The following is a 25725-nucleotide window of genomic DNA, read 5'->3' as shown; positions in this document are numbered from 1 at the left end:
AATGCCTACCTTCTAAAAATAATTTCTTGTTGATTTAGTAACTTAAACATTATAAATCCCTCTGACAAAATTTTGAAAGTATACTAAGAATATACTAAGCTAACCTATTTATCTACAGCTTTTTAACGTGTTTTATGTTAAAAAGTTAGAATTGTATCAAAATTATGTTGTGCAGTTTTAATTGTTTTATTTTCATTAATAAATATCCTCAACTTCAAAAATTTAATGACATAGAAAAAGATAGAAATCATATTTTTATATTGTTAACAGAGCTTAATGTTGGAAGATCATAGTAACAGGGTGTGTGTGTATATATATACATATATTTTTATATATATATATATATATTCTCCTCCTCCTTGATTGTTCTCCTAAACATTTCCTCACCCTCATCAGTAGACCTATTGTTTTATCAGAGAAAAAAAAGGCAAAGATTTCCTACTTAAAAACAATGTACCAAACCAAATCTTCCCAGCAAAAGGAATAAAACCTTATTTCCAATTTCATCTTACCCTGCCTCGGAACCACAAAATGTATTTATTTTTCTTTAGTCCATAGAAATACTGAGTACTCTTTTAAAATAGTAGAGGTTTTTTTTTCCCCACCTTAAACATGTAAAAATATTCTTTCATTCACAAAATCTGGCTTCTTTATTACCTAGGAAATAGCAGAATTTAGTAGACTTGTAGTATTTTTTAATATTACGTGACCATCCAGGTATATTACATTTTTTATTACCAAAAATGTTGTGGAATGCAAAGACGACAAAATTAATTTTACAAGAATTGAATAAAACCCAAGTACAATTTTTTTTCTCTAAAAATTGATGAAAAGAGAATTTTTAATGATTTCATTGTCTAGGAATTTTAATTTATTTGGCTTTGCAGAGATCATTTGTACTACATTATAGTGCTAAGATGAATAAATAATATATTTTAAATGTACTTTATGACATTTCTTTGTACAGAATTCTTTTGGCTTCATGATATATATGTTATATACACACATATACATACACATATGCTTAAAATGACTAAACTATTTGAATTTTTCTAAGTGTTTTTGCTAATTTTAAGCAATAGTTGAATTTTTAAATGAGATGAGGTAGCAAAATATAGCATAATTGATGGAAATCATCTTCTTGTTCATTTTTTGGCCACAGTTTGTTGAATGCTGTTTGAGATTATCTTCTGAAATGCATGTCAGTTCATTTTATATTAGATAAAGATTCTGTTAGTTGACCTATATACTACATAACTATGACTTTCCTCCCCATGTTTAATCTGTAAACCTTATTTTAAAATCACGTGTAAATGACTTTATCATTTAATACTTTAAATAATACTTGGAAAATATAGCCAACCTTGTTTGTAATATCCTGAAAATCCTTCCCTTCTCCTGCATATGACATCACACACTTAACCATCAGCCTTTGTTACTTAGTATAAATTCTATATATAATTTACAGTTAATCAAGGTTTCAATTTAAGATTGATCCTTGTATTAAAAATGCTGGCCCATGGGTATTTATTTTACTTCTGATATTTTATTGTTCCAGATGTTCTTATCTCTATCAGGAGGTTCTGAATAATTCTCAGATATGAAGATCTACCTCCTTAAAAAATGTAATATATATTCTGATTTTTGCATAAAGCTTTTCTTACTCTATCTCAGTTGTGGCAGTTTCAGAATAAAAAGGATATTTTTATACTCTTCTTAGAAAATATTCTACTTTAGTTATGTGTAAATTAGAAACCAGAATTGTGAATTAATGAGATTTTGATATATGATTTTTAAAATTATAAGTGTGTGAATGGAGCTAAAATTATTCACATCACTTTTATGAAGCTCTAAGGAGCTAAATATAAAGAAGAGGGAGCATATTGGATTATTGAAAGAGTAAAGAATTAGTGAATGGGTTTTATTATTAAGGACTGAAAAACTTAGCTTTTTTTTTGCATATTAAATTTCTGCTTGACTAAACCATGCTTTCTATTGGAAGACAGTGGATAACATACATCATAACTATAAATATCTTCTGTCTTTTTCATATAACAATGACACTATCAGCCTAGCATTGGTCCACACACTTTTTCTTCCAGTAGTAGAAATGAATGAAACTGATGCAGGTATAAAATTATTCATAAATTTATTTATAAGTCCTTAAAAATATAGATTTTATTATAAGTTAATATCTTATTCCTATTTTTCTACATAAATTCTTGAACAGATTCAAGCCTCAGGCTTTTTTGTGGAATTCTGGTATAATATTCATTTGCCATTGTATTATAAGTGTTGTCTTATTTCCCAAAACTTTGAACACAGTCATTTCTAATATGAATTGTTAGATGGGGAAAAAACATTCTCTATAAATTACAGCTAGTTGGCAATGAATTTCTGCACTGACCCTTTAGAATTTAAAAATGGGAAAAAAAAACCCTATAGTTTACCTAAATACTATATTTGGACAAGTAGCGATCTTTAAATTGAGTGTACCAGTTAAATTACAACTAATTCCATCACATTAAAAATGTCACCCTTACTTAAAAAGTATTGTACTTATGAAAGATGTTAATTAGACTTATAGATTAATTTTAAAAATAACTCATACATTCTCTCACTTGGTTTTCTCTGTGAATAGAAGCACATGTTTGTGACATTTTTTTATTTTATTTTTTTTTTTATTGATTGGTTTTGGCTTTATTTTCCCTCTTTTATGATGAGATTTTTTTTTGTGTGTGTATTGTTTTGAATATTTACAATAGAATTACCTTAATTAAGTTAAGATAAATTAAATTAAAAATAAATAATTAAAATTACCTTAAATTACCTTAAAAAATAAAAGTCTAATAACTACCAGTGTAATAGCCAATAGAAATATTTTACTACTGCTACTACTACTACTATAAGTTAACTGCTAAGAACAATTTAAGATTTTTTGATAGAGATGTTTTAATTATTAGTTAAAGCTAGTGTTTTGGCTGTATTCAGTGTACACACACACACATGAATGCTGCTATATAAAGATCCTCGGATGTATTTCATCCACAGCACTAAATAAAGTTTGTTTTTGGAGAATAGTATTCTAAGGAGAACTTCAACAAAGTTGTTCTTAATATTTAAATGATGTGAGATGTAGTACTCACATTTTTGAATACAGAAAAATCAGTGTTGCATTTTCTTTTTCTGTACCACTTAAATTAGGTACTTAAAAGCATAATTTCTTTAAAATGACATTAACTTTACAAATTCTCATCACTTATTTAAGGTTTTTTAAAAGGGTTTTTTTTAAAGGTTTTAAAAGTTTTTAAGGTTTTAAGTTTTTTAAAAAACCAGTACTATTTGCTCCCCAATTCAATTAAAAGTTTTAAAATATTTTAAATATAGTACCAAAATTTTATTTGTGTGACTGGTCATATTTTTCTTTAAGCAAAGCTCATATTTTGAAAATTAAAGATTATGCAAGAGTTATAAATGGGGAAAAGGGAGAAAACTGATTCATTAGAAAGTATTTACGAAACTTTACAGAGACAGTCAATTTGCTCTTTTTTAAATAACTTTTTTAAAAATTGATTTGCATAATAATTTTAGCATAAGATTAAAAAACAAAAAAATTCCAATCGTCTAGTTCTATCCTCTTGTCCCATTTTATAACATTGTTATTGTGCATTTTAATTACCAAAATTAATGTTTTTTCATAAGCACAAAATGTTTTGAAGTTTCTTATACTATATATTTTAATATTTCAATCTATGTTTTAATTGCCAGATTATAATTAAATTAAAAACAAATGAATAACAAAATTGTTTGTTAAGAGTCCTAAACTTTTTTGAAGCTTATACTAAATAAGAGATGAAAACACAGGAAAATGTAGGAATTATAGTGTAAACAAAAAAAAAAAATTCTAAAAGCTCACTAGATGAGAATTTTTGTTTATGGCAAGAAATGAAGACATTGACCATTGATACCTCAGGGCCCAAATTATCTTCTTTCCAATTTAATAGATACAATTGAAATAGTAAATTATACTACTTTTTTTTTTTTTTTTTTTTAGAAACTCATATTGCAGTAGTATATTTAATTCAGTTATATGATGTTCATTTATAACTATTCAGCCAGTGTAATCTTTCTTGTTATGAGGTTTTTACCTGAGGACTTTTCTCCATCTTTTAATGGGAGACTATGCTAGTATTTGTGGATTTCTGCTATTCAGAGAAATCTAGAGAATATATCACTCTCATCCCCTTTATCATTTACTTTGTTTGCCTATGTATCTCCTTCAACAGATAAAGATTATAATCTTTAGCAAACTTTAAAAAAAATTGCTGGTACAAAAACATGTCCCTATTGACCAATCTTTTGGTAATAAGCTTTTTCATACTTGATCTGGCTAAAGGGGAAACACTTATCCTAAGTAGCTATAAACAGAAAAAAAGAAAATGCAAAATTATAACATGTCCAATATTGAATAAAATGCTTTATCTGAAAAATTTGCAAAAACAAAGAAATATGCTTTTAAAAGTTAGCTGAAACAAAGATTTAGTGGTATTTAGTATAAATAAGATTTGAAAGAAAGAAAAATTGTCTTTTTGTTAGACTATAATCTTCCCTCTTTCATGTTAGAACAGGGCTTTGTAGATTTTTCAGAGAGTATGAACTTGAAGGGTAAAAAAAGTTATATATTTATTCTTACTGACTTTTAAGTAAAATGAGCATTTCCTTCAGTTATTTAGAAATGTATATGTATACATATATATGTTTCATATGGCACAGACAAAAATGGTTAAGAACAATGACTATCAGAAGGAATTTGTATTTTCAGAAAAGAAAGAGCCCTCCTTAGCAAAAAGTACATTGAGCTTTAGATAATAAAATGACATAATTGGAAATAGTGTGATTTAATTTTTTTCCCCACAGAGTCTCGTAAGAAAATTTGTTTTGTTGACTTGTTTCTTGCTTGGTTGTTTTGTATTAATTTGTTGATTGTAATGAATATAGTAGGCAAAATTGAAAATGAACACCTTTAATGAGGTAGTGGTGATAATAAGATAGCTGTTATCTCTAACAGTGGTATTAGAAATAACAGGTAGTAAGTTAAAAATTAATGAAGAAAAAAAAGGAAAAGTGCAGCTATTGATTTGTAAGATAATTCAAAATGGCATGTCAGTTTGGTTATACATGAATTGTAAAGCAGAGAATGAATTTCTAAAACAATTTTACTTAATTTGCTTAACATAATTTTTGGTCCCTTATAGATTCATAGTGGGAAAGAAGGTAGTGGGGAGGAGGGAATGCGTCTGCCATAATGATAAGCTAGGAAGAAAACAAAACTGCTAGCCTTTCTCCTCTAAGGTCTGATGCTGATTTGTCCAAACTAGGGACATTGTTATGTTTTAGGCTTACAGTATTGTAATAACTTTTTAAAAAGGCTTTTCAGCCAATAAACATTTTTTTCCCCATTTTACAGATAAGGAATGGAACAGACAGGGAACGGTTAAGAGGCTTGCCTAATGTTTTACAGGGCTGCAATGGAGCGGCAGGGAAAGGGGAAAAAAAATATTGTGACACCTGGAGACAAGACAAAGCTTCCCTCCACCTCCAGCCCCCTGCCCTGCTCCTTTATTGATTACAGAACCTGAAGCAGCAAGATGATGATTCACAGGGTGAGGCATACAATCCTCATGGCCCTCCTTCTCCTTTCCACATTTTGCTGCACCACCACTTCACACAAATGATCACCATAGTTTCTTGCAATTTCAGTTTTAGTATTTTTATTTTGCAATGTATTTTGAGTATTATTCATCATACGATTATCAGTTTTCTTTTATGTGCTTATTAAGAAAGTATGCTGCATTTCCAAATGTGATTTTGATTATTTTCAGGCCACAGTTTTGTTTTGTTTTTTTTTTGTTTTGTTTTGTTTTGTTTTTTTTAAAGGAATGTATTTTTTATTTTTTTTAAATGGGAATCAATGGGAACAAATAAGAGTTAATCCATACAACATCGCTTCACAGCCTACTTTTCAGCAATAAAACTCTTTTGTGTTTTTTAAAAAAATCTCTACTGCATTCTGTATTGGTTCTCTTCTTCAAGGTACAGATGCAGTGTTCATTTTCTTTTTAATGTAATTGATAATACTAAAAAGCATTGGCGAAATATATTTGTGGAAGGCTAAACAGTTTCACAGCTAATGTATTTTAAGGCTATCTAGTTACTTATTTTATATTTGAATAAATTTGGTTACTTATTTTATATTTGAATAAATTTGGTTTTGGAGTGTTTTGTTTAACAAAAGAATTCTAATGAAATTATTATGGAAGGATGAGCTGTCATTCTAAAATCTTGCTTTAAGGTGGTAGGAAAGGATTGTTTCAGGGACCATGTTGGGGCATGTATTTGATCAGTATTTGGTATACTTGGTAGTATATTTGGCTACATTTGTTGAGCTGGGCAAATACAAGGAGAAAAATCAAGTTTTGAAACTGATTACTGTTGACTTGGGACCTCCAAATAATTTCTTAACAATTTGTCTTTCATGATACCATATTATATTTCTTTCAAGGATAAACAGCACACCTTGCTTTTTGGAATGAGCAATAATGTAGAGGCAACGTGTCTTATTTTGAAGAAAGAAACAACTTATAATTTCTGCTCTTTTTTTCAGTTTTCAATGAAAATAATCATATTTTTTCAGGGTCACTTTTACTTCAAGTGTTTCCATCTTTTGTTATTTACCTTTTCTTCAAGACAAAGAGCTTGGTAAAAAGTTTAGTCTTTTTAGTGATGATTTCCTTTAGTGGTTTCATAAAAAATAAAAGGAGAAAAAAATGAATTTAACTGCTTTTATACAACTTCTAATGAAAATTTCTAGTAAACAGTTTACTTTGAAAAATACCAAATGATCAGTATTTCTTTAATGTCATTTACAATTCCATGGTGCATTGATTCTATTTAAGAAGATGAAAATAGTGAAAAATAAAATATACATAATATTTTCTTGTGCTAAGGGCTGATTTGGGAAGTATCCTAAAGCATTGATTTGTTCCCAGTATAGCTCAATTCCATTCTTGTCTTTTTTCCAGGAGATAAATAATGTCCAAGTGATTACTTAAACTTAATGTAAATTAATTATTTTCTTAAAAACAAACAAAAAACAAACAAACTGAGCAGCATTGTGGATACTGTGAAAATTTATCAAATTATTTTGGAAAAGTGAAATAGTTAAAATTGGGTAAAACAGTAAATCTGTATTTTACAAGATAGTTTTGGTTATGTGTTATCTTACAGTTAATGATATTCACTTGACAGCCAAGAAATGACACGGAAGATTTTAAATGATAATCTTGACAAATTATTTAAATACAATAACTGTTCTGTAATGTACAAGGAAATAGCTGCAAAATATGACACGAGTACGAGTAACATTTCAGTATCCAGCACATTCTCAGACCAATATACCTCACAAAGTGAGAAGAATTTAAAAGACATATGTTAATTTTGATGTTTAATTTTTTTTTTCTCCTGAGGCTGGGGTTAAGTGACTTGCCCAGGGTCACACAGCTAGGAAGTGTTAAGATTTGAACTCCTGAATTCAAGGCTGGTGCTCTATCCACTGCACCACCTAGCTACCCCGATATGTTTAATTTTAATAAACACATGATTGTGGAGGCAAATCTGAGAAAATTATTATATGTTTGGGTAATATGCATATATGCATATCTACATATATGTATGCGTGTATTTTTTTCTAAAATTGAGTAGAAATGGGTTGACAGTTACTCAGTTTTTCTTTTTGTTGACTCCAAAGTTGAGAGTATTTATAATTATTATCAATTTTCAACTTGTGAGGTAGTTTAACCTTTAAAGTTGGAATAAAATATATGCTGTAGCAAAATGGACTATGGCAAGTCCTACCTCCAACACATGAGAACTAGTTATATGACCAAGGGCAAAGGACAGTCTGTCAGTATCTCAAGCAAGTAACTGTGAGTATAAGTTGCTGATAAGTATCTTTATAAGTATATAGAAATCTTATATTTCATTGATCTTTTTGAATGCTTATGTTTATTGTCCACCCAGGCTGTGTGGAAGTCTGTAGCATCCTGTTCAACTTTAAAGTTTCTTAAATTGCAAAAGTACAGAAAGCTTATCCCTTTCCTTCTATATTCTGTATGTTTTATAAAATAAATCCCTAACAATAAAAAGCTATTAAATTATCTTGATGGAAGAAGTTTTTTCTTAGACACAGATGCATACTTGTTCTCAAGATATTTTAGGCAGAGCTTCCACAATTGTAAAAAAATGTTTACCATGTAAGTATTAGAAAAACTAAGTGGAAGCCTTCTGCTTATTGTAATCTTTAATTGCAATTAATTATATTATTAATTCAATTTGATTAATTATTAATCTGTGTGGATTTATACAGTGTTGTTGTTAAGTGATAAGACTAATACTTTTTTCTGTTCCTTAAATTTTTTCCACTCATGACCCCTTTTCACCTGAGAAATTTTTATGCAATCCCATTGCAAATTTGAACTAATGCATTTCTGGCAGCATTCATGCATTCACATTGTGCAAAGTCTGCATGTTGTGTATTCAGAAGCAGAACTGCAATAAAATTGCATGACACAGCACAGGCAAGTACTGTCGGAAACACCTGGGACTTACTACATATTTGATTTTGAATTGATTATTGATTGTTGTATTCAGAAATTTTTTGCTGTTGCCAAATTTTTTGTAATCTCCACATTTAGTTATGGGTCATGACTTAACAGTTTAAGAAACTTTGCTCTGGTATACACTTTAGTATAGTTACAGTTGAGTTTTTGCGTTTTTCATTTAGTGAAATTTCAACTTTGTCACATTGTATTCACAAATGTGGATTCAAAAGTTCTTTAGAACTTCGTAATCATACTTATGTATGATCCTGATAATTTTAAATTTTAATAGAGAAGCAACATTACAGATATCTTGGATTTTTAAAAATTCTTCTCAGAGTGAGAAGATTTAAGAAAAAAACCCGAGGTGAAAAGATTCATCTATTTTGCCCTTTCTCCTTTATGTGATAATTTATTTTACTGTTTAGACTTTTATTAACTTCTGTCCTAAAAGATAGAAATATAGGATTTAGAGTAAAAGAGAATAATTTTCTTGGCGTAATTTTTTTTTTAATTGGGGTAAAAATTTCTTTGCTGTGGAAAATTGCCGGTGTGTCAACGCTTAAATAAATAACTTGTCAGCAACTCATATTTACAATCATGTTGGAGGTAAAATTTGAATCCTTATCTTCTTGATTCCAAAGTTGTCCTGGTCTATTTTGCTAGTGTATCTTGTGTCTCATTTAAAACTTCACTTAATTATTTGTTTGCTCTTCAGCTATTCCTAATCAGTAGATAAAATCAAAATGTAATATGAAATTTTTTTATATTTGGAGAAATATTTAATTTTAAATTTTTTCAGTAATAATTTTTGAAATACTAAATATACTTTAATGAGTTTTTGCTTTTACTAGCATTTGTTTGCTTTAAAGTAATTTTAATCAAATAATGTTTCTTTAGGTCTCACTATAATCCACTGACATCAATATCAGAAAGTTAGAGAGACATGTAAAACTTTTTAATTATTATAAATTGTAAAAGTAAGAAACTTATTTTTATAAATGAACCTTCATAGCAGTTGCCAACAAACCAGTTTGTTCCAAATTAATACATAAATACTTGGCTCATCTTGAATTAAAGACAATTTTTTTGTCTGTCTGAAATTTTTAAAAGAAATGTTTTTCTTCTTTGGGACTTAGGAAGTTTGTATTATAAAACAGACTTTTGTCTGTATGCAGAAAGCTGTTTTCATTCAATAGCTTTTGAATGCCTCTTTTGTGTAGCACTTTACTATAAAGTATTAATTTTTTCATATCACTTTTATGTATATAAATATTTAGTTGTATGAATATCCAGCAATACTTCATAAAATGGTACTACCACAGTATAAATTCATATAGGATGATAAAGACGTAATTTAGATAATTAGTTGCAGGTGATTCTTATAATAGAATATTTATCATTGGTATTTGATATATGTGGCTGTTAAAATAGAGTTAATTTTATTTTAGTTTATCTAGTCTTTCTAGATTCCTTAAGTATATGTGTCTATTATATTTGTAACTGCTAGATTGTTCAAGTGAGACAAAAGTGTCAGCTTTAATATAGGATTATTCAGAGGATTAAATGAGATAATTCATATGAAAGAATTGATAGCATGACATGGTAGACATTGGCACAGGAACCTCCAGCATGGTGTGTTCTCATCAGACAAAATGCTATGTTCTATGAGCAAAGCAAAATTGAATCACATCAAAAGAAACTTGAGATGCGCAGTTAGAGAATCTATCCCAAATGTTCATAGAGACTATTGATGCCCAACCTCTGGCAAATCATTCTGAACTTGCATTGGTTTAATCAGGCACAGTTAGACACATTGTGATATAGTGATGTCATTTAATCCTCTTTGAGAACAAAAGACAACAACCATTTTTAAAACGCATAAACCACAATATAGACCAAAAATATTACATTTCTAATTTCCTAAGAGGAAATACTTGTTGAGATATGGAGAAGCCTTTATTTTGTAGTTTAGGATATGCAGTCAATTCTTTAATGTTCTTCATGTACCATTTCTTGAATTACTGAATATCTAATCAGATTGCATTTTTTAAAAGTTGATTTTATTTATAGAAGCCAAATAAGACAGTAGTAAAATCAATGGATATATAATCCTAAGAGCCCTGGTATTTTATTTTACTTCCTACCTTTATACCAGCCATGTGACTGTTGGTGAGTTGCTTAATTCCTTGTTCGAAGGTGCCAGCCATGGTACTAAAATGGAAATTCAAATACAAGCAGAAATAAGGACAATCCTTACTCTCATTGGAAGAAGACTACACATAAAAGAAAACCAAACAGGGGGCACAGAGGAAGACATATCTCTGTAGCCTAGCAGAAAAAATCTGGAAAATCAGAAATGGAATCTGGAGAGGGATGAACACATGAATTTCTTAAAATGAGGTTTCTGGGAGGAACCAGATATCTTTACAAGCAATAAAAGTCATTTAGCAGAGTTTTTTTCATACACCCACTGCATCCCAAATTTATCATCTATAAAATAGACTTCAAATGGTTGTAACGATCAAATGACATAGTATATATAAAGTATCTTGCAATTATGAAATGTCCTTATTATCATAATGATCATTTTATTAGTGCCAAGAGAGTAGTGGTAGAATAGATGGGGTACAGGAAAGAGAGAAGATTATTTTTTCATAACTATTTGTTCAATGGGTAGCCATAATAGAAAATTAAAGTAAAAGTTAGGAGTCCTATTTTGTTTGTTTCATTCTTATCTTGCCACTGACCTTGAGCAAGCTTATCCTCTGTGATGCAAACTTTATTTGTAAAAGAAAGGATGGGACTAATTATCCTTAAAACAACTTTGTTCAAAAATTTTTTTGTTACTGTACAGACTGTAAGTGCAATTGAAATTCAGTTTAATTGAATAAACAGTTATTAATCACATATTATGTGTTAGGCAGTACACTAAGTGGGGAGAGTTACAAATAAGAAAAAGATAGCCATGGACCTAAGACTCTTACCAGCTAATTGGAGAATTAGAAGAATTCTCCACAGTAGAGAAAACTGGAAAGTGGGAGGGAGGGAAGGACACAACACTAGGATGGTACTTCTGTGGAACTGAGAGCAAGCAGAGTTGCAAATGCAGAATCTAATCAATTGGAAGCCCAATGTCTGCCTTTTTTTTTAAGAAAGGCTTTGGGTGGAGTATAGTACTCTACCTTCCAGCCTTCAAATCTAAGAGGAGAGGAAGTTGAGAGAGTTGGGAAGGTGTTGAACATACACCCAAGTTAAATAGTATTATGCGATGATTTCTGATGATCAGCTCTTATAAGAAAGAATATACCCTCTTGTGATGAGAGAGATAATTAAATTTCCTTTTATTATCTGTTATATATATGGAATAGAAGTGAGAATTGGCTGGTTATATTTGTTGTGACTGAGCAGTTTGAAGTTTAATTCTATCATTATCCAAACAGCTACTCCTCCACTTATCTACTGCATTCCCATTTCCAAAGACTTTGGTCATTTTAATTTTGTAAATAAAGTACAACCAGTGATTGGAAAGTAGTTATTCTCTCCTTTCTCTTACTAGTTTACTTTTATAGGCACATTATCATTGTTGTGATTATAATTTATTATAGTGCATTTATACCTCTGATTTCAGATGAAGTGAAGATTCAGAAGAAATAATATTCTTTGACTTGTGAAAAATGCTATGTCTTTTATTTCAATCTTAGATACTTCCAGGTGAACATTTCAAAAGGTGGTAATGATCTTGATGCTTTTATATATCAGTCCCAATACTCATGTCTTAGATAAGCATAATTAATTTAAATTATATGGATGAAGAAAGTAAAGAGCAAGGAGACCCATGGTTTGCTAAACAATTCCATAATAAACATATAGAATAACTGAGATTAAAGAATTACCTGTCTTCCCAAACTGTTTTTTTTAGTTCCTTAACCATATTATCTATTAGACAAGCACATTTAGAATATAAATTTGCAACATGTAAATTCTTTATATAATCACTTTGTATAGAGGATCTCCAGTTTGCTCTATTAAATTGAAAATATTGCCATGTGGTACAAAAAAATACTATGACATTTTTCTTTCTGCTTGAATAATACTTCAGTAAAAATTCTAATGTCAAGTGTATTAACTAAGTAAATATATATCCTTTAAAATGTAGGTGAGAAAGTATGTCATCCATCTGTCCAAAGTATTCATATCATAGATTTTGAATGAGTAAATGAATGTTGAATATTATACTAAAACACTCAATGAGACTGTGATATCGTTGGTTTAGAAATTCTCTACACTGATGCAGTTCTTAATCCATCTGCATCTACTTGTCACATATGAATCTTGTCTATATACTCCTGTTTACTCAGTAGGATGGAGGCCTTCATTACTTTCTCACTTTTGCTGTCCTTCATTCTTACACGTGATCAGGCCTTTGTTTCTTCCTATTGTATATTTTCTTCATGACATCTTTTTACTATTCTTAAAATTCCCCATTAGGGATGCAGCTTGTTCACATTTCCTATACATTTCTTCATTGCTTTTTCTGTAATGTTTATTTTTTAATTTTTCATAGGCTTTCATGTACTTTGTTTCATTGCCAAAGAGCAACATCAATAAAAGATCTCCCTTTGGGAGAAATTGAGGTCTTTAAAAGAATTTATAAATTTCCTAAAAATAATCTATTCTGCTCTTCTCCTTTTCAACTCTTAAGCCTAATTTCTTATTTATCTGTATTTTCTGTCTTGGGTATACATAATGATGGATGAACTCTATAGGGTATCTTTCCCAACTAATCTGGATTGTAAAATTCTTCATCCACTTGGTCTTACCTATATGCATGGTAAAGCCAAACTGTTTAGTGGCTACAAACCTTTTCCAGGAGACTATAGAGTCTCCTGGGACCTGACGCAACTAGATGAGTGTCATGTAAGCAAAAGCATCTGGAGGACTTTACCACCCTTAGAGAACCCCTCTTCAGTTTGAACTATGTTTTCAGTCTCTCCCATTACAGTGATTAATACCTTTGGGAAACATTATTCTATAGTTTACCTCGTCTTTATGTTCAGAAGGTTATTGGTCAGGGTTATTTTTCTTGTTGTACCTTTTAAGGAATCTTGAATGATTTTGTTGTACAGATCTGAGATATTTTGCTTTATTGAAATAAATGTTTTCTTTTTATAATGCAGAAACACTAAGCACAGTGGATTTCTCTATATCTTTTATTAATAGTGAATGGTAAAGATGGTATGTTAATTGCAAATGTCCACTTATTCTATTTTAATATTGTCATCAAAAATGTCTTTGATGTATATAGATGAATCTCCTAAAGATTTTGTGTAAGTGGGAAAGTAAGCATATATATTAGTAATACTTGATATTTTCTTGATTATTTTATTTTGATTCTAATTAAGGTCTCAGCATTTTTTCTCCACACCTTTGGTACATTTTCCTCAAGATGCTTGCATTTTGTCTCCTCTGTACCCTCACATTTGTGTTTCCTCCAACATCTACTCAATATCCATTTGATCCATCTGGCTGTACATCTGGAACTGTGTAGGTCTGAAGTGTAACAATTTTATTGTCCTTGATGATAAACAATATGCTTTAATAATTTTTACAGATTTCTTCTTTTTTTCTTAAGTTTTTTGTCCTTCCATTTTCACTCTTCAATGTCCTTGGGAGGACTTTGCTTAATGGGATCTTTTGCTAAACTTTTAAAAAATTTGGCTTTTGTTCCACTGCTTCTTTCTGTTATATGAGATAGTACTGCTTTCTCTTTACCATTTTTCCTAAAATTTTGCATAAAACAGCTTTTATTATAAACTAGTTGCCTTTGGCCTCCTTATTTCTATATAAGAAGAGAACCTTTCTTCAGTTAGTGCTATGAATTTGGCAACATTTTATTCCCACAAGAAGGTGGAGATTTCATATTCAGACTGTATTAATACTTGTTTATGTATATATGGGTCATTGAGTGTAAAGTGGGATCATCTGTATATGATATGTATAGTTATGGCACAAAATTCCCTCATGAGTCTCTGATGTACATTTGCTAACAGTTTCCAAATCTGAAATTTAAAAAGCATGATATGTGATATTTTCAGTAAAAACTCATCTAAAATTCGCTTTGCATTCTAACAACAGTTTCATTTCAAACTATATAAAGGAGAGTGGTTTTTTAATAGGTTTCTTTTTTTTTTTTTAACCTAAATATTAGGACAGCTACAGTTTAACTAAGTTCTAGATTTGGAATCTAAAATCTGTGTTCAAATTCTAATTCGTCATCAGTCCTTTGACCATGGGTAGATAACTTAAACTCAGTAAACTCAGATATTTTATCTATAAAAAATTGGGAAAATTTTTTTTTCAGCAACAGATTTTGAGTATCCATTAATTATAAATATTAGCACTTTATATTTGCAAGAAAGTATTAGAGGAAACTATATTTCAAGGAGGTCTGTGTCCTCAGGGAGTTTATATTTTAATAGAGATGATTTTAAACACAAACAAGAAAGACTTCCCAGAGAACATAGCATCTTTACTAATCCTTAAAGGAAGAAAAACATACTTAAAAAGTAGGTAAAGGAGGAGGGATAGTTTGTACTGAGGTTTAAAGATAGAAGCCAGGATGTAAAGTTAAAGTTCATCAAATGGCCGAATAGTTAAGTGGTTGTAATACAAAGAATTTGAAAGAATAACATGAATAAGCATGTAAAGTTAGATTGAAATCAGTTTATGTTAAATTAATTTGCTTTTTAGCTCATAGGAGAGTCTCTAGGAACTTTTGAGCAGGGGACATGGGAAGATTATCTCTAGGTGATGATTCTCAGATCTATTTGTCTTGCTTCAGTTTCTTTGCTGACTCCAACCTTACATTTCCAATTGTCTTTCAGATATCTCCAACTGGATGTCCAGTAAACATCTTAAACTCAGGATGTCCAGAACAGAGCTCATTATCTTTTCTTTAAACTTTGCCTTCCCCATTAATGTAGAGAGCTATGCTATCCTCCCAGTTCCTCAGATTCATGAACTAGAAGTCATTCTGGATTCCTCACAGTCCCAATGCCCAATCTGTTGCCAGGGCCTGCTGATTTTATCTTTTCAGCATCTCTCAAATACACCTCCTTTTCTCCTTTGATGTTGCCATTACTCTAATATAGGCATTTATCACCTCATAAGGTGATTACTGGATTACTGGATTACTGTAGTAACTGGTGGGTGATTCTACCTGCCTCAAGTCTCTTCCCCATTTCAGTGTATTCTCTCTTCAGCCATTTAAGAGATTTTCCTAAAGCATGGGTCTGATCATGTCATCCCCATTCCCTCCAGGTACAAATCCAAATTGCTTTGTTTGGCATTTAAAGCACTTCATAATCTATAATCCCCTCCTTCTTATACTTTACTCCATTTCACATCTTCATCAGTCTAATGCCTTTTTCATTGATCCAGTGACCATGGTCTCTTGGGTTGTTCCCATGAACAATATATATAGTCCATGTCTTAGCATTCTCTTTGGCTGCCCCCTCTTTCTGTTCTCCCTCCCCTGCTTCAACTACAGATTTCCCTGGCTTCTTTTAATACCATCCTCTACAGGAAGTTTTCCCCAACCCTTTTTATTACTTTGCCTGCTCTCTGTTAACTATTTTCTATTTATCATGTCTATAGCTTTCTTTGTATGTACTTGTTTGCATTTTCCTCCCCCTTGCAAATTAGATTGTAAATTCCTTGACTTTAGGGGCTATTTTTTGTCTCTTTTTGCATCTCCAGTGCTTAGTATAGTGCTTGACACCATAGTAGGTAATTTAAAAATATTAATGATTGATTGAGTAGCTTTTCACATAGGAAATTTATAACTAGAAAGCATTGAGATAGAAAGATTGCTTCGAGTAAGTGAAAATTGGGGTGGGTTCTAAAGATGAAAAAAGATTTATTCCAATATCTCATGTATTCCCTTCATTCATAACCATAACACTGCTAAAAGCCCTTATCTAGCATTCCTTCTGATTGTGCTCTTTTCCTCAAGTTTCTTCTCACTATAATCTATCTTTCATTCAACTGCCAAAGTGATCTTTTTAAAGCACAAGTCTGACCATATTCTCCTTCTAAGCTAGTAAACTCTGGTGAGTCTCTGCCATCTTTAGGGTCAAGTATAAAATTCTCTGATTTTTAAAGCCCTTCACAACATGATCCTGTGTAAGTCTTCCCATATAAGGCAAGCACTTGAATGGAGGTCAGAAAAAACAATACAAGGACATTTTCAAGGTCTCTCTAAAGAACTTGAGTATCTTTGTGAGACATAAGAGATGCTGACACAAGGCTGGTAAGCATGGCATGCTGAAATCAAAGGAACCATACATACTCTGTGAACAAGACAGAATCTCAGTAGTTCAAAAGAAATGTGAGATATGCAAGTTTAGAGACATCTCTCTCCCAAATGATCAAATGGACTATTTGTGCTTGATCAATGGTAGAGCCTAATTCCAAGATTATATTGGTCTGGATAGACACAGTTAAACATGCTATACCTTAACCCCAATATCATGATGTCATTTTGGTGGTCTTTATGTATGAGGGACAAACAACAACCACTCATCCATGTACTCTCTGATCCAGCAACAATTGGCCGCCTTATTCTTACTTTCATATGACTCTCTTATCTCCCAATATTGTGTCTGAAATTCTCTTTTTGTTCCTTACCTCTGTCTTCTATCTTCCCTGACTTCTTTTAAGACCAGATGAGATTCTACCTTCTGCAATCTGCATTTTCCTGACCACTTTGCTAGTAGTGCCTTCTCTCTGAGGTTATTTGCCATTACAGTCTCAATATTTTATATGTGCATAGTTGTTTGTATATAAACTGATTTATTTCAGGGAATATATTTTTGCTGTTCTTGTATTTCCAATGCTGAATACAAGTGCCTAACATATAAGTAAGCACTTAATAAATGATTGTTTACTATTGACTAACTTAAAACTAAAATTTTTTAGTAGTACAGAATTGTGTCTTTTTACTAATCTTATTGTCTTGGAACTTGTGTAACTTTTCTGGTACTATAGAGTGAATAGTTTTACAAGTTTATAAATAAGTAATAAAAGTATGATTTTTTTAAAAGCTAAGAAAATAGGCCACTATTAGATTTGATTTTTTTTCTTGAAGGGATGATAACCAAATTACCAAAAAAGAAAATTTACAATAAATAAGATAAAATAGTTGTTAAGTTACTTTACCCAATTATCTATCATCAACACCAAAAACTTAATCTCCCCTCAAGATAAATAAATAAATCTAGGGCTCAAATGGACTTGTGAATTCCACTAACTATTCAAAGAACAGTTTAGTTCCAGTATTATATAAACTATAAACAAGAAAATAGGAGTCACTTTCACATTCTTAATTTGAGAAATTTTTGGTCCAGACACCAAAACATAAATAGATGACAAAACTATAGGCCAATATTGCTATTGAATATTGATGCAAAAGTATTGGATAAAATATCAGCAAAGAGGCTATAGCCAAATATTCAGAAGTTGACCAGGTAAGATTTATATCAGAAATTTAAGAATAAAACATGAAGAAAATTGTAAGTATAATATTCCATATTAATAGCAAAAAAAATCAAATGATTGTCAGTAGATACATAGAAAGTCTTTTTAAGAGTGAAACTAATTCTGTTTTATTTTTTTCTAGCAAATTTATTTTTAAGACATTGCTGTATGAAACATTTTGTTAGAGAAAATCTGAGTTTTTTTTTAATGTACTATCTCTTAATATGATGAATAGTATATAAATCCTTAGGCTACATCCAGTTTTAATTTTCTTTTTAATGTGGTCATTGAATATATTGTTTTCTTGATTATGGTTACTTTGTTCTACTTCAATTCATGGTTATCTGTATTCTTCACATATATTATTTCTTGTAGCACAATTATATTTACAATCATTGAACATCTGCTTTGTTTCCAGTTCTATGCTGTTCTATGTTTGTATCCAGTTCTATGAAAAGAATTTGGTAAAGTTACTCATTTTGGAGACAAATTCAAACCTTACTAATAAGTTTAAGAGTAAAGTGAGGATATCCATTGTCACCATTCTTATTTGATATTGTTGTAGAACTACTATCTATAACAAAAAAGGAAAATAAGAAATTCAGAGGATAATTATAGGCAAAAAGGAGAACATTTTCTCATTTTTTAAGATACAATATTTTACTTAGAGAATCTTAGACATAAAGTCTTAAAAATGCGTCATGTTTTAGAGCTTCTCTAGTGATCTGTGTTCATTCTTTTTATATCTATTTAATCACTTATTGTACTTGGGCTATCAAATGTTGGAAATATGATATGGCCTGCTTTATCAAACATCTCTATTGCTCCCTTGGTTGCTAGCAGTTTTGTTTCTTAGTACAGTATCTGTCACATAGTAGGTGATTAATAAATGTGTATTGATTAGTTGGTTGATTCTTGAGGGAGTATGGTCTTCAATATTTGAATCCTATTACATAATTAAGGAAAAATTATGTTAGATTGATTTTTTTTATACCAGAGGCCAGCTTGTGATCATCGAAAGTGCTGCACAATTTCAAAAATATGGTTTAGTCACATTTCTTATTCCTATTCAGTTCTAGAACCAAATTAATATCCATTGGTAATTTTTTATTTGCTAACTCAATAGACATTATCTGGATAATAATTATTTTATCATCTATTTGAGTTACTATGGATCTCATCGAGGAAGCCTAATAACTTAGATTTAAAAGTTCTCTTACAGTGCATCTTTCATGATTATATTTATTATACAAGATCTTTGATTAAAAATGGCCATCAAGACCTCTTCAGAAGACATCTTCTGATAATTAAATTTAAGTAAGACATACAAGAAATCATAGTCACTCAAGACATTTACCATTATAAAGAATACCTTACATAAGATCCCAGTGAAAAGAGAGGTTTCATGTGATTGATGTGACCCTGCAAATGTAAATGATTACAGATAACAGTATTTCACCAAAGTAATGGTAATACATGAAAATGCTGATAACCTATCTACCTGGAAGGGGGAGAAAAAAAACAACACACAACTTGATAGTTTGGCCCATAACTGTAGAAATTCTTAATGTGTTTTAATGGAACCCAGGCCATCTTTAGTTCTGAAACAGACATTCAGATTAAAACTAAACAGCTATTGGAAACATTGCTTTTTATTCCAGGTCTTGTTAAATAGTGGTTTATATAGCAAATACTCCTAATAAACATTGAGGCTTTCTTTCTTGTGTTTTATCTATAACTGAGTAATTATATCTAGATTTAAGATAAACAGAACATTGTAGTCCCTTGGATTTGTAAACATTTCACTTTGTTTACATATTTTTTTAAATAGTTAAATGAACAAAAGAAACTTTAAGATTAATTGGTGTTAGCATACAATAAAATGGAATCTAGAGATATAATTATAGTAACATATGTATTATATTCCCTTTTGCCTAACTTTTCTTCTCCAAATTAGAGATGTCCATTTTTTTTTTCCTTCAGATTTTGAACTGTGTGCTTAGGTGGAAAGGAAAGAATAGAAGCAAAAGGATAGGAGAAAACAATTTTAAAAGGGAAAAATTAATTTAAATTTAGGGAATTTAACATAGAGCAGACAACTAGGAGTAAGGTTAGAGACAAGAATAGACTAGCATCAAAATAGTATAAACAAAAGTAATTACAGGAACAAAGTACTGAAGTAAAAAAAAAAGGGCATAAAATTATCACAAAAGAAAAAAGAAAACATAAGTAACAATTATAACTTTAAGCTTGAGTGGATTTAACAATTCTATAAAATGCAAGAGAGTGTGGCAAAAAGGATAATAAATGTATCTTTAAGATACAAAGAAAATTAGAGGAATAAAAGTAAATGAGAGACTGGCAGAAGTTACATATTAAGTGATTGCCCAGAAGCAGGAATTGCATTCCTGAAAAAGATTAAACACACACACACACACACACACACACACACACACACACACACACACACATACACAATGCCAAGAGAAAATGTCAGAGAATGTACTTTACACTTAAAGATGGTGAAATATTATTAATATAAAATGTCTGAGCATTCAGTAGATAAATCAATGATTTAATTGTTACTGTATATGTATCAGGCATAGTGCTGGGCACTGGGATTACAAAGACAAGAAAACAGAAATACTCTGACAACACTAAAGGGGAGGAGTGGGAGTTTCAAAGTGTCATGAAAGACTGAGTCAAGTTGGGAATGAGTGGGATTAGAGTAGGCATTTCCTAAAATGGAAGTTGGAGAAGATGGTGGTAGAAGTGGAAGTAGAATTTAGCAAGTAGTCTAGGAATTTATTAAATCAACTAGTTTCAAAGAAATGATGTATCTTAAATTCACAAAGGAGAAGTTTAACTAGAATTATAAGACATAGATATTAACATTCAAATAGTAAAAGACATCAGTATTACGCTGTACATTTACAAAATAAACAGAGCAGGAAACATAATTGAATAAGCTTTTGGAAAAATTACATCTGAAAAACTTAAGGTATCTTAAAAAAAAAAAAAGTTAATTGTGTTTTGTTTTTACCTTGCAAACTTTTAAAGATTACTCCCACAATGTGAAAGGTTCCTTGTAACAAAGTAAAACAGTTATTAAAGTAAAACTTGTAACAAAGTAAAAACTGTATGCAACATTTTACATCCCCCCCCCTTTTTCTAATCATTCTCTTTTTAAATGAACACATAACAATTTTTTCTTCCTCTCACCTTCCCCATCCCAGAGAGGGAGAAAAATTCTTGTAATATGTCGTATTCAAACAAAATTTCCCTTAAATGGTTACATACATACATACATATACATATATATATATATATATATATATATATATATATATATATATATATATATATATATATATATATATATATAATTCTTCACCCTAAATCCATAGCCTTGCTTTAATAGCTACATTTTTCATCATAGAATCAGGAATGCTTATTGTCTCTATCATTGTTCTGATAGTTTTCAGAATTGTTTTTATGAAAATCCTTGTTCATTTAAAAAATGCTGGTGTTCTGATTCTTTTGATACTTCACCAGTTCATGCATTTTTTCTGTTGTCTTTTTGAATCATGTTTCCTTATTTCTTGTAAGACAATAGTATTCTGAGACACAGATGGACCATATCTTATTCGGACATTCCTCAATTGATGGTATTCCCTTTTTTTTGTGGATACTTCCAAATTGCTTTCTGTTATAGTTATATCTATTCACAAGACTCACAACTGTGCATCAGTGTGCCTGTTTTCTTACAGTTCTTCCAATATTATTTTCCATTTTTGTCATCTTTTCTATTCTAATGAATGAGGTAGAATTTCAGGATTGCTTAATAAGGATTTCTCTTGTAGTAATTATTTGAAGAATTTTTTCATGTAGAGTGATAGAAGAGCACATGAGGGCATGTTCATCTTCCCTTAAGAGTTATTTCTACATGTTCTTAGAGTATATACCAATTGGGGAATTGTTTTTTTGTAGATTTGAATCAGTTCCAAATATCTTGGAAATGAGACTTTTGTGAGAGAAACTAATTATATAAAGACTTTCCCAGTACTTTGCCATTTAATTTTAAATTTATTAGATTTGTATAAAATCTTTCTATGTTTTATATAACTAAAATATCAATTTTACGTTCTGTAATTCTATTTTAATCAATATCAAAGTGTTAAAAATTATTATTGCTGGTTTGATAGTTTAAGATCTGGGGGCAGCTAGGTGGTGCAGTGGATAGAGTATCAGCCCTGAATTCAGGAGGACCGGAGTTCAAATCTGGTCTCAGACACTTAATATTTCCTAGCTGTGTGACCCTGGGCAAGTCATTTAACCCCAGCCTCAGGGGAAAAAAAATTAGTTTAAGATCTGGCACTGATAGATTGCTTTCATTTCCATTTCTTTTCATTATTTTTCTTGATATTCTTTACCTTTTTTCCTCCATATGAATTATTTTATCATCTTTCTAGTTCTACAAAGTAATGTTTTGGTAGTTTTACTGGTTTGGAACTATATAAGTAGAATAATTTAGGCAGCATTGTCATTTTTACTATATTGACTTGGTATACTTGCCTTCTATATGTCTTGTAAGATAGGCTTCCAAATATTTTATAGTAATTTAAATGAAATTTCTTTATCTCTTTCTGCTGAGTTTCTCTGGTGTTAAATAGAAATGCTGACAATTTATATAGATTTATTTGATATTCAGTAAGTTTGATGAAGTTATTGTTTCTGTTAATTTTTAGTTGGTTCTTTAGAGTTCTTAAAGTAGCTGGAGGCAGCTAGGTGACATAGAAGATAGAATGTTGGTTCTAAAATCAGGAAGACCTATGTTTAAATCTCGACTTAGACACTTACTAGCTGTGTCATTTCAGAAATCAGTCTCCACCTTAGTTTCCTAATTTTTAAGATGGGGGTCATAATAGCATTTACTTCTCAGAGTTGTTATAAAGATAAAATGAAATAATATTTATTTAATATTTAGTGCCCATTGCTATAGTAGGTACTTAATAAATGTTTACCCTAATATATCATGTAAAAAAAAGTGATAATTGTGTTATTTTTCATAGTAGACCTTTGTCTTTATATTCTCTCCTTTAAAGAGATAGTTGCTAAATCTTGTGCAAGTATAATTGTAGTTCATCACTATGTGATTTATTTTTGGTTGCTTATGATATTTTTTCTTTTGTTTGGACACTGAATTTTAGCAATGATATTCCTAGGCCTTTTCATTTTGGAGTGATTTTTAGGATGTGATAAGTGAATTTTTTTTTAATTGTTATCATGGCCTCTTGTTCTAATATATTTAGACATTTTTCTTTAGATGTGTTAAAATCTGGTATATAGGCTCTTTTTATTATTTCAGGTAATCTTATTATCTTATAAGTATTAAGTTGTTTTTCTAGACTGGTTGTTCCATATTTGTTATAAGTTGTTCTGCTAATGTCTACCATTTTCCCATTGCTTATTGAGCAATACTTATCTTTAATTTTTCAGACTGTAGTTCTCCCTGAATCACAAGATGTCATTTCTTTAACCAAACTTTATTTTAAAAATTCACTTATCACTCCCCAAAGATTTGATATGCCTTTCCTTTGTTTCCAAATGATGATAATTTCTGAGGCAAAGATTTTTTATCACTCCTAGTCAGATGTATATAAAAATGCATATTTGTGTATACGTACTCATCTTTTAATGGTATATTATTTAATTAGAAATTTATACCTTTGAGTTTTGTGAAATTACCCCCAAGGACTTAGAGGTATAAACCTTTTTGTATCCCATGAGGAAATTCCCTCTGCCAAGGCATTTTAAAAATGTATTTATTTTAAAAGGTCCATATTCATAAATTTTGGCAATTAACTTGTCATAAATGTGCACTATAAAAAAAGGATTAGTCCTCTATATCATTCTTGCCATATACTGCAGGAAGTGACATCTGTATAGTTATAGAAGAAGAGGGAAGACATTCTACATAGGGAGAACATTTGGGGGAACAATTAATTGACCAATTTGACTGGATCAGAGGGAAAGTTTGAGTTGGTAAATAAATCTAGAGATGTGATATTGCCATATTAATATATAAAGTAGTTTATGTCCAGAGACCTTGTGAATAAGAGGATAAGGAAGAAATCACAAGGATAGAAAGATGTAGTTGGACTTGGAGGATCAGAATATCATGCAGGACTTTGAATGTTAGGCTCAAGAATTTGAATATGCTTCTTAAGTAGCAATAATAATGATCTTACCATTTTATCAAGAATCTTACTACTTCATTGTACACACTGTTGCAAAAGTAATTTTCCTTAAGTACAGATGTGACCATGTAATTCTGCTACTTAATCAACTTCAGTGGCAATAAATTGCCCTCTGACTGTTAAAGACCTTTACACCTTTTCTTTCCTCAGTATACATTTTGTTCTCTTCTTCTGTGATCAGCCAAACTAATCTTTCTCTGTTTTATACTGACTATGCATCCTGTCTATAATTGGCTCTTTCTTTCCCTGTGTCTCATAGGGTCCCTCTCTTGCTTTCAGAAACAGTTCAAGCATTATCTTCTACTGGAAGCCTTTCTTAATCGCACCCCTCCCCCTATTTCTACTATCTGTCCAGACCTCCTTGTATTTAACCATTTTGTATATACTTATTTGTTCTCTGTTTCTCTGTCTCTCCCCCTCTCTTTCTCTTCTCTCCCTCCCTCTATCCCTCCTTTTCCTTTCCCCCTCTCTCTCCTTTCCCCTTTCTCGTTATAAAAAATGTGTGTGTATATAATTACATTGTTGCTTTACCCATGAGACTATAAACTCCTTGTTAATAGAAATTGTTTCATTCTCTGTACTTACATCACCCATTCCAGACATCATCTCTTTGATTGTAGAAAGGTCTTTTAGAAGTCTTCTTTTAGAAAGCTCTTCCTCACAACTCTGCAATATAAGTAAGGAATTTTTTCATTTTACAAGTTAAGAAACATTTCCAGGAAGGTCAAATACCACTAAGCCATTTAATGGCAGAGTAGAGCAAATATAGAACTTTTTTTTCACTCTTAAATTGAGATTTCAAATGAACTAAAAGGTAATTTCCCAAAAAGTATATTGGATCCATCCAAAAAGGGCTTATGAGGGAATTATTGCCCTTTTAAAACAGAAAGAGATGAGAGAAGAAGGGAATATTGTTGTACATAATTGTTTCATATGACTTCTTTTAGGCATTGTCTCACTATTTGAAAAGACAACATATTTTTGTACAGTTAAAATACCTGGGCAGTAGACCTGGCACTACTATTTTGGATAAATCATTTAACCTCTATAGGTTTTGACTTTCTCATTTGTAAAATGAGAATTCAATGAGCTATATAGGATCCTCTCAGTTATAGTAGTCTCTAATTCTGTTCTAAATGTCCTTCAGCAGACTCATTCTGTCTTTTGTTGCCTTGAAAGACAAAACACCTCAGAAACATATAGTACTTGATTTGGAGTTGATGACTAGATTTCCATCTCAGCTCTGCCATTTAATATTTTCCACAAGT

General features: G+C 30.5%; 1 protein-coding gene across 1 annotated transcript in view; it reads left to right on the top strand.

Moving 5' to 3' along the window:
• The window catches only part of MEF2A (myocyte enhancer factor 2A), a 193744-nt gene that overhangs the window by 110521 nt on the left and 57498 nt on the right, over positions 1 to 25725 (top strand).

Source organism: Sminthopsis crassicaudata, chromosome 2, assembly GCF_048593235.1.
Source record: "Sminthopsis crassicaudata isolate SCR6 chromosome 2, ASM4859323v1, whole genome shotgun sequence".
In the NCBI taxonomy this organism is placed as follows: Eukaryota; Metazoa; Chordata; class Mammalia; order Dasyuromorphia; family Dasyuridae; genus Sminthopsis; species Sminthopsis crassicaudata.
The sequence above is the reverse complement of the archived record's forward strand: the minus strand, read 5'-3'. Positions and strand labels throughout refer to the sequence as shown.